Source organism: Martes martes, assembly GCF_963455335.1.
Source record: "Martes martes genome assembly, chromosome: 8".
In the NCBI taxonomy this organism is placed as follows: Eukaryota; Metazoa; Chordata; class Mammalia; order Carnivora; family Mustelidae; genus Martes; species Martes martes.
Window position 1 is genome coordinate 140,116,510 of NC_137895.1, and position 10,067 is coordinate 140,126,576.

Here is a 10,067-nt window from a genome sequence, read left to right on the forward strand (position 1 = left end):
GCAATGTGTGAACTGTAGGCTCCATGCTGCCGGGCACATCTCTAGGATCAATCATTGGGCATAACTGACACTCTACCTCCCATTTTTCCTTCTTCTGGTTCCTGGCAGTGACCGTTCTACTCTCTGCTTCTAGGAGTTAGGCTGTTTAGATACCTCATATCAGTGGAATCCTACAGTATCTGTCCTTCTGTGATGGGGCTATTTCATTGAGCATAATGTTCTCCAATAAACATTGAGATTGCCCGTGAAGGTGATACAAAGCTTTCATTCTTTTTCAAAAGTTGTTAATTCTGTATAGCAAACTCCAGACTCACTGTGTTATCCTGGTATATCACTAATTGTATACAACAAGTAGCCACAAGTCTTCCATGGCAGAGAAGGAGGAGGGTGCACAGGGTTGAGTCCACGCCACAGGTAGGAGAGCCCTCTGATGGGGGCAGGTGCCCTCCCTGCCTGAGTGTTTGCTGGCTTTTGGCTGATAGAACATGGCCTCCCCTGGAGCATTTCCATGGTGATGGCAGGTGCAAGACGGACCAAGCAAAACACACAGTGGCCTTGAGGCCTAGGCCTGGGGCATCTCACTGCTCTATGCACTGCAACCTATTGGCCAAAGAAAGACAGAGGCAAGCCAAGATCAAGGCGTGGAGGATTTCAATCCGTACCTTCAGAGGAATCACACGGTTAGTGGCCATAGTGGCTGCGGAGAAAGGAATCTCAGGCCTTCAAGGCAGAATCCGTCTACTGTCTCGGATCTTTTTGATCTGGGAAATTGATCTGCTTGCATTTTGACATGTACAATCCCGAACGATGTCTGTTAATTTTTCCTTTGTGTGTGAAATAAAATACACACGAAAACAAATTTATGAGTTAAATGCTACCCACTTCCCATATTTTATAGTTTCAATGTTGTACTTAACCTATTTTTCTGATTATTAAAACTATACATGTGCATTATAGAACATATGGGAAATTTTTCAACATTTCTAAATATCTTAAATATTATGGTTATAAGAGTAAACAAAAGCTACTGTAAAATTATTTCTGTGTGTAAGTGTTTTAACTTACGTGGTACAGTAAAGTTACCATTTAACAAAAAGAGAGAAGTTATTTGCCTAAATTCTTCCCGACACTCCTTGAAATATATGAGTGCATAATCTAATGACTCATTTAGTATAAAAAGCCTGAGTGCATGCATATGCCTTGGTTAAAAATTCTCTCAGGAAATCAAATCATGGAATTATGTGGGAAGTTAAAACCACTTCCTACAATCAACCAGGCTGCCACATGTACAGTAGACTGATGGAGATCATAATCATATAATTTAGTAATGCAGGTTGTGGTGGTGGGTTGCATACTTTACTCATGAAAATGAACAGCAGCTCCTTTACAGAACCAGAGCAAGAAACGTAGGATACTTGACAGAATTCTAAATAAGGAGAAACTTTTTTGAGAAGTAGCATGAGGGGTTGATACAGTCATAACACAGGCCAAGCAACAGAACACGATGCAGGTATTTCCGGCTTTGTTGCTGACATTACCAGCTTCGCTAAGCCTACGTGTAAGACCGTATGTGTGACAATTATCACACTGGCTCTGATGGTAACTGATGATTGTAAGGCATGTTGTTTGGGTGATGCTGTCCTATTCATTGTCTCTTATGTAAGCTGGGGAAGAGGAGAGGTGGGTGACGCACATTTGCTAAAGGTAATGAGACACGATTGCGTTTCTTATAACCCACTCTATGGTTTGGTTTGGTCTTCACGGCTAAGACATCATTTATTGGAGGAGCAAGATGGTGGAGAAGTAGGAGACCCTGTTTCAACGGGTCCCCTAAAGTGAGCTAATTCTCTACCAGAACACTCTGTACACCCAGGAAATCAGCCTGAGATACAGGATTATACACTTCTGGATCTCTACGGGGGCAGAAGACATCTTTTACTTTTCAATTTCCATTTATCGAGTGGTGTCCTAATTGGTGGAAAAAAAAAACAACAAACCAACCCTCTGACTATTAACTAAGTTTACAGGGAGTATAAATGAAGTAATTTCTTCGGATAGGAAAACTCATGCAGTAGACATGCTCTGGGTGACAGGAAGTCAGCCGTGATGTAGTTTCAAATAACCCTTCATTTTCCATTAAAATGCCACTTGCTTCTATAGGCAGGAAGGTGCTGGGGTGCTTGGGGTGGATGGCCCAGTGCAGGGAGCACATCTTCCAAGTAATGCACCCTATAGACAGTGTAGGTAAGTCTACTTATGTATTAAATACATATGTTGTATAGGGAGAGGGTGGCTGGGTGATGGACATTGGGTAGGGTGTGTGCTATGGTGAGTGCTGGGAAATGTGTAAGCCTAATGATTCATAGACCTGTACCCCTGAGGCAAATAATACATTATATGTTAATAAGAATAATTAAATTTAAAAAATAATTTAAAAACATATATGTTGTATATACTTAGTGGCTATAACATGCCTTATCTGCATATTAAATAAACTGACATACCTATGCATGTATACTGTTCATATTTATATATGTAATATATGATAGATGAACGTAAAACATGAGTTATATATTATCTATAAATATTTTATAATGCATATATAAAGATATGAACTATAATAAATAATTATGTACATTTTAAAACTTGATTACAGTGATAGTTGTATAACTCTATAAAGTTATTTAAAAATCATTTAATTGTATGCTGATAATTATGCATCAGTAGAGAAGCCAATGAATGTGTAATTGTAAAAACCATCAAAAATATAACTATATATAAAGATACAAATATTATATATTATTTGTAAGTACAAATATTATATATGTATATATTTAAATTTATGTCCCTTATCCACTATCCTCATTTATGGAATAAATACCTAAAATTGCAATTTAGATACCATCTGTGTGATGTTGACGACATAAACTTCTGTGTTTAGGTTGATTATAAAGACACATGATAAGCTTTATTGGAGGAAATTCATATCAATTGAAGTACTAATGTTTCAGATTGAAAGTTTCTATTTTTGTTATCATTTATCTATGACAGTTCATTGATGTCTTAAAATTTGTATTTATTATTCTAAATCTCCCTTACGCATTTTCCTTCTCTCTGTGGATTTTTAGCTTTTTTTTTTTTTTTTTTTAAAAAAGACACATTTATTCAGCGTCATGATCAGACTATTACATTTAGCAATCAACAGCATGGGTGCAAAAAAAAAATCTACATTAAAACCCTTTGTTGGAATGCTTTACACTTTCCACAGAACAGAAACTAAAATAACCTGTTATACAATTAGTCACAAATACAGTCCTCGAGTTTTTTTGCCCATACACATGAGTATTGTCTAAAACGTGTCTTCTTTGTAGCAGCTAGACCCTGCCACCAGTGTGCTTGGCTGAGTTCACAAATCTGTTGTAACCTGTAGCTTCCCTGTCACTTCTCTGGCTCTCCTCTCCTGCTAAGCTTTGTTTCCTGGCAGTAATTAAAACCTTCTGCCACTGCCGTAGCTGCTGCTGCTGCTGGAACCACCATAGCCACCTTGGTTTCGTGGTTTGGTGAAGTATTGGCCTCCACCACCATAGGGGCCAGAGCTTCTGCCTCCAAAATTGCCTCCTTTCATGGGTCCAAAATTTGAGGATTGATTGTTATAATTGCCAAAATCATTATAGCTTCCGCCACCTCCAAAGTTGCTTCCATCATTACCAAATCCGTTATAGCCATCCCCACTGCCACCATATCCACCACCACCTCGACTGCCACCAAAGCCACCTCGACCACTGAGGTTTCCTCCACGACCAAAGTTGTCATTCCCACCAAAACCACCTCCACGACCACCACCAAAGTTTCCAGAACCACTTCAACCTCTTTGGCTGGATGAAGCACGAGCCATCTCTTGCTTAGAGAGCGCTTTCCTTACTTCACAGTTGTGGCCATTCACAGTATGGTATTTTTGAATGACAATCTTGTCTACAGAATCATGGTCATCAAATGTTACAAAAGCAAAACCCCTCTTTTTGCCACGGCCTCGGTCAGTCATGATCTCAATCGCTTCGATTTTCCCACACTGTTCGAAATAATCTCTTAGATGATGTTCTTCAGTGTCTTCTTTAATGTCACCAACAAAAATCTTTTTCACAGTTAAGTGGGCACCAGGTCTTTGAGAATCTTCTCTTGAGACGGCCCTCTTTGGTTCCACAACTCTTCCATCCACCTTGTGTGGCCTTGCATTCATGGCTGCATCCACCTCCTCCACAGTGGCGTATGTGACAAACCCAAAGCCTCTGGAGCGCTTGGTGTTTGGATCTCTCATTACCACACAGTCCGTAAGTGTTCCCCATTGCTCAAAATGGCTCCTCAGACTCTCATCGGTTGTTTCAAAGCTCAGACCTCCGATGAAGAGCTTCCGCCGCTGTTCAGGCTCTTTGGGAGACTCTGACTTAGACATGATGGCGGTGGGAGGGGAGACTTTAACGATGCTTACTCGGCGGCGTCCACGGGCAGAAAGCTGGATTTTTAGCTTTTGATCACTGTGGAATTTCCGCTGCCCGTGTTGTAGGAACTGTGAGCTGTGGGGCTGGGGATGGGGCTCAGCTGCTTGCTGGTGTTAGAGCAGGGACATTCCCTTTGCCTCTCCTGGCGTGTTTTCTCAAGTGAAAAACAAAGCTGTCCTTGCATGTCATTTTTACAGAATATTTTAATCCTAATACTCTATAGTGGTAGGAGTCTCAGCTTTATTTATTTCTATTATCTGTGTTTGTATCATTCGGATGCAAGGATACCGAGAAGAAGCATAGTACAGAGGCTGAGCTCAGATCTCAGCCGAGTGATTTGTTAATGGTACGATGTTGGGCGCGTTGCCTTTCATTTCTTCATCTAGAAAGGGGAGGGTAACAAATAATGGGCTTCTTATGAAGACGAAATGAGTTAGGACATGTGCATCTCTCAGAGACAATGCTGGTTTTAAATGTTATATAAATATCAGCTATAATTATTAATTAAAATATAAATGCATTTTGAATATGATCTTTTTCATATATTGAACCTGGTGTGCAGTTATTATTTTATTTTCAACTGTGTTCTTCATTGTGGAGCTTTATTACAACAAAGCAGAGTTCCTGACCAAGAGATATATTGCCCCTTTTATAATTTATCAGGCTACTTGGTTGAATTCAATCCGCAAACACAACCGAGATAGAGTAGAAGGTTTGGTCCTGTCCAGTGGTTTGCTTTGCCCCACAGCACCCAGCTGAGTGGGACGTGCCAGCTCTGGGACTGGACCTCAAGCCGCCCTGACAATCTCCTCTGCTCCATGTTGCGGGAATTTGCCTGGGAAGGCCTTCCGGAGTGGAAGAGAAAGACGGAGCAGACCGTGATTCGCCGAGTCCTCTGCAAGCCTGGTGTGTGCAAGCACAGCCCCTTGTGCGAGTGGGACCGGCCCGACCGGAAGGCCCACCCAGCCTTGCCCGAGCTAGATGGCTCAGCCTCCAGCGCAGGCACTAAATGGATGCTCACTGGTTAAATCTCCTGAGTCTTGGGGTGATGTAATACAGTATCATGGAAGCAAATAGAAAAGTCTAGAGTAGCATAACAAAGAGTAAATATGTGTAAATTGACCAGTGCTACTCACAGAATAATTCTATTAGCTAACAAACACACAAACAAAACCACACAAGAATGCGAGAGGCATATGTGGTGTTTTTTGTCGGGGAGTTCAACCCCAGACACCTCTAGACAGTGTTTTAAGCATTCACAGAGTCGAACCTGACTTCATGTGTATGATTAGCTAAGAGGATTTAACACATGATTTAGCACAAAGACGTGCATGGATAGGAGCTCATGAAGCACACCAAATTGCTATATTCTGTTTTGATATTTTGGAGCCTTCGATTCTCAGGAGGAAGGCTACCAAATTCCCTTTCTGGAAGGCACCTCAGGTCTGTTTTGGCACGACTGAAGCATGAGAGAAGGAGAGAAATATGAAAGGTTGAATTCAATGTTCCTAAACGTTCTCATAACTCATGTATTCATCCCAGGAAGGAGAGAAAAAAGAAAGGAAAAACGGGGAAAAAACTCTAATTAAATGAAAAATAACATGACTTGTCAGTAAAATGTCTTCTTAGTCCACATCTTCTAATTGATTGATAAGCTATCCCATTTGAGGAAATTCTTCAAAATGCTGCCGGAGAAACACTGCCCCTTGATCTGGGCAATGAGACTTCTCGTTTAGCAAAGGTTGACCGTTTCTCCAGATGAATTTTCTGGTATTTAGATTATAGTTTTTTAGGAACCCTATTTTCAAGCAGAATTTCTTGATATCAAACAGTAAGTTTGGGCTTTTTTTTTTTTTTTTGATCATTTATAGTTTACTTCCCCCCCAAATATTTTTTTTTTAAAGAGAAAGATCACTTTTTTTTTTTTTTTAATTTACTTGACAGACAGAGATCACAAGTAGGCAGAGAAGCAGGCACAGAGAGGAGGAAGCAGGCTCCCTGCTGAGCAGAGAGCCTGATGTGGGGCTCGATCCCAGGACCCTGAGATCATGACCTGAGCCGAAGGCAGATAATTAACCCACTGAGCCACCCAGGTGCCCCGAGAAAGATCACTTTTAAATGCGCATAGAACAATCACCAATATAGGCCATGATCTGGTCCATAAAACCACATTTAGCAAATTAAAAAAAAAAAAAAAAGTAAACCCATGCGGATTTATGTTTTCTGGTCTTACTGTGACAAAAACCAGCAATCGGTAACAGAAAAAGAGGACCATCTCCAAACACTACTAGTTTTAAAATACCCACGTTTCCACGTTGCAGCTTCCAGGGAAATTAAAAGTGATTTTGAACTGAATGAAAAGGAAAACACAACATGTCAAAACGTTGACGTGCAGCTAAAGCAGTGTTTAGAGGAAAGAGATACCGTGAGATACTTACATCAGAAAAGAAGGAAGGTGTCAAATTAGAAATGCAATCTTCCGTCTTAAGTGGCTGGAAAGAGCAGAATGAAGTAAGCAGACAGCGAGCACCGGGGGTTGGTTCTAGGCATGCCAAGTGACCAGGTTGGACCCCCGGCAATATTGCACTTGGACGTAGAGATGGTAGATGAGGCACATATGCCAAGAGGCGTACGAAGTTTCATTACTCACCTAAGGTGTCTCTCTGGGGAGAGCACAGTGGCTCCCAAGCGTTCTGAAGTAGTTTGGGGCTGCGGGGAGCGGGGCCGGCTGGCCGTGCTGCTCCAGGTGGCTGACTGGGGCTGCGGGAGGGTTTCCACACCTGGGCATGGGACTCGAAAACACGTTCCCCTGAACAACATGGACGGTGGTCTAGTCAGCACATGAGAGGAAGCTCAGCGTCAAATGTAAAGAACATGAGCTATGAGCGGGATAAGGTACCCCTAGCCACGTATTAGAATGGCTACCATTGAAAACAATGACTCTCATCGGTGTTTCTGAACTGATGATTCTGAACTTGTCGTCAGTGCATCGTTCAGTTTCCAGAAGCTGAGTGATGTCCTTGTGCATTTTGACCAGGTTGATAGAGGCTTGTCCTGGGGGGAGAGTTCACTCATTTCTGCTTTCTTCTTGTCCTTATTTCATTTATGTCTGCTACCATCTTCATTGTATCCTTTCTTCTCATCTTAAAAAGTTTCCCTTTTTTCCCAAAATACTGATTTCAGGAGTATTTATTTTTCTTTCAGTATCTCTCAAGCTTAGTATCTGTTAATTTTCCTCAAGAGATCCCCTTTTCAACCCATACTTCCCCTTAAAATAATATTTCACAGTAAAAACAGAATTGATTTTAAATCAATAAATGTATGGCGAAGAAGACGCAGATAAAAACTGTTACTCCCTTTGCATTCAGAATCGCCAGCCTTCCAGCCACCGAGCCTCTGCCCTGCACCTGTGCGATTTTGTTCTGAAATATTTACTAAGTCATCTTGTTATCTGACAAAGGCTGAAAGTATGGGCATTTCAGAGAAGTTTACTGCCCTAAGCTGAGAAAGCATCACAATCCAACAGAATATGTAATGACAGACACCAGGGCAACCTCTCCAGGGTGGGCTTTTTGAAGAGAGGACACTTTCTTTCATTTAGGTGATGGTTTTTTGTTCCTAATACAGTAACTATTCTGTATCCTAAAATGCTCAGTCTGTCGTCATGCACAACAGTGTTTACCGTTTAAAATTTGGACCCCCAAATGGTCGGCATGCTTTATTATTACGTTTTCCATCACCGGTTAGATTTAAAAGTGATAAAAATATGGGCCATAGGTTATAATTCTAGGTGAATTTCTCTGAATTATTTTTCTTATATGGATTTTTAGATGTAGCATCAAAAAACAGAATTGTGTCGAGTGAACATGGTATGAATGATCGTACCTCTTTATTTGAGCGAGACTTTGTGGTTTCTAAGAGGTTGTGTCTATTTGAGGGAATATCTCACGTTAGGTTAATTTCATGGACTCACTGTCTCAACATTTGGTGGGAAGTAGGAACAGTTCACACCGCTGCATGTAGCTCATTTAGTCTCAATGTTTCAATTTGGATAAATAAAGCCGTGTTACAACAGATACATAAATCAGCAACATGGGGATTATGACTACATCTCAAGGGAAGGTGCCAAGTGACTGGTTAGGTAGGTAGAAGGTCACACTTTAGGGCTCGGTCTGGATGCACTGCTGTGCTAAGACAGGTACCACAGGGGCTCACTGAGCTTCCAAGGTTCTGTCTGGAGGGAAACACTACCCGTGCAGCCCCGTCAGCCACGCCTAAGGAGTCAGTTAGAGCGAGGAGGCTGGAGGGTCCCCAAATGAAGTGGCACCATGTTCCCATAGACACCAGGACAGACGGTGTGCCGGGGTGGCTCAGGGATTAGCGGCTGCCTTCGGCTCAGGTCACCCAGCTCAGGTCATGATCCCATAGTCCCTGCTCGGCAGGGAGGCTGCTTCTCCCTGCGGCTCTCCAGCTCGTGCTCCCTTGCACACACTCTCTCTCTCTTTCTCAAATAAATAAATAAAATCTTTAAAACAGAAGTTGTCATGCCTGGTGATCTGGAGTTGTGGCAAGCCAGCATACATTTGTGTCACAAGGTGTTCCTTCTGCAATTGCTTAATTATTGCGTTTCATTTAATGATGTGGTAGGAAAGCTTATGTGTGCGTGCGTTTTTCACTTTTATTTTATTGAAAGATTTTATTTATTTGACAAAGAGATGCGGAGAGACAACAGAAGCAGGGGGAGCAGCAGAGGGAGAAGCGGACTCCCCGCTGAGCAGGGAACCTGATGCGAGACTCGATCCCAGGACCCTCGTCTCGTGGCTATTTTTTAAGGAAGCTTTAGGTTCACAGCAAAGGTACACAGGAGAGTACAGAGATCCTCCCTCCACGCCCTGTTCCCAGACAGGCACCGCTTCCCCCACTACCAATATTCTCCACCTGATGGTACGTTTGTTATAACTGAAAGCCTACATTGACGCGTCGTCATTACCCCGAGTTCGTAGTTTACAGGAAGGCTCACTCTCGGGGCTGTGCGTTCCCTGGGCCTGGACAAATTCATAATGACCTGTGCCCACCAGTGCAGTATCGTACGGCATCGTTTCACGGTCCTAAAAACCCTCCCCCTACCTACTCATCCCTCCCCCACATGTACTTTTATAGAGATGCATTTTCTTTCATGTAGGTGACCTCTGTTTTCCTAATCCAAGAAATAGAACATCTATACATTAATATATATAAAATTAAAATAAAATATCATATATCTTATTTTAAAATGAGGCAGGCTTTTGTTCAATCTAAACAATATCTCTTTTGACCCTAGTTTCCTAAATGCATTGACAGAAATTACAGCTAAGAAATTATGCCTGTATCACTTCGCTCGGATTATAAACATGCATTAATGATTACTTAGAAACTTTGCTCTCTGAGACAGAATCCTTTGTTGACATATGACATTAATAAGCTCTTATTTATTTTTAACTGAGTTCACAAGTTAGGCTTTTTTGCAGTGTTATTCATGAAATCGATAAGAAAGTGTTGTGATCGCCACAAAGACACTTATAGCTCGGTAAA

At 41.7% G+C, this 10,067-nt stretch overlaps 1 pseudogene across 1 annotated transcript; it reads right to left on the reverse strand.

Moving 5' to 3' along the window:
• Positions 1-3,160: 3,160 nt before the first annotated feature.
• Positions 3,161-4,450, reverse strand: LOC308348378 (heterogeneous nuclear ribonucleoprotein A1-like; annotated as a pseudogene). Its single transcript has one exon. The product of its transcript is annotated as a heterogeneous nuclear ribonucleoprotein A1-like (transcript).
• Positions 4,451-10,067: the final 5,617 nt, after the last annotated feature.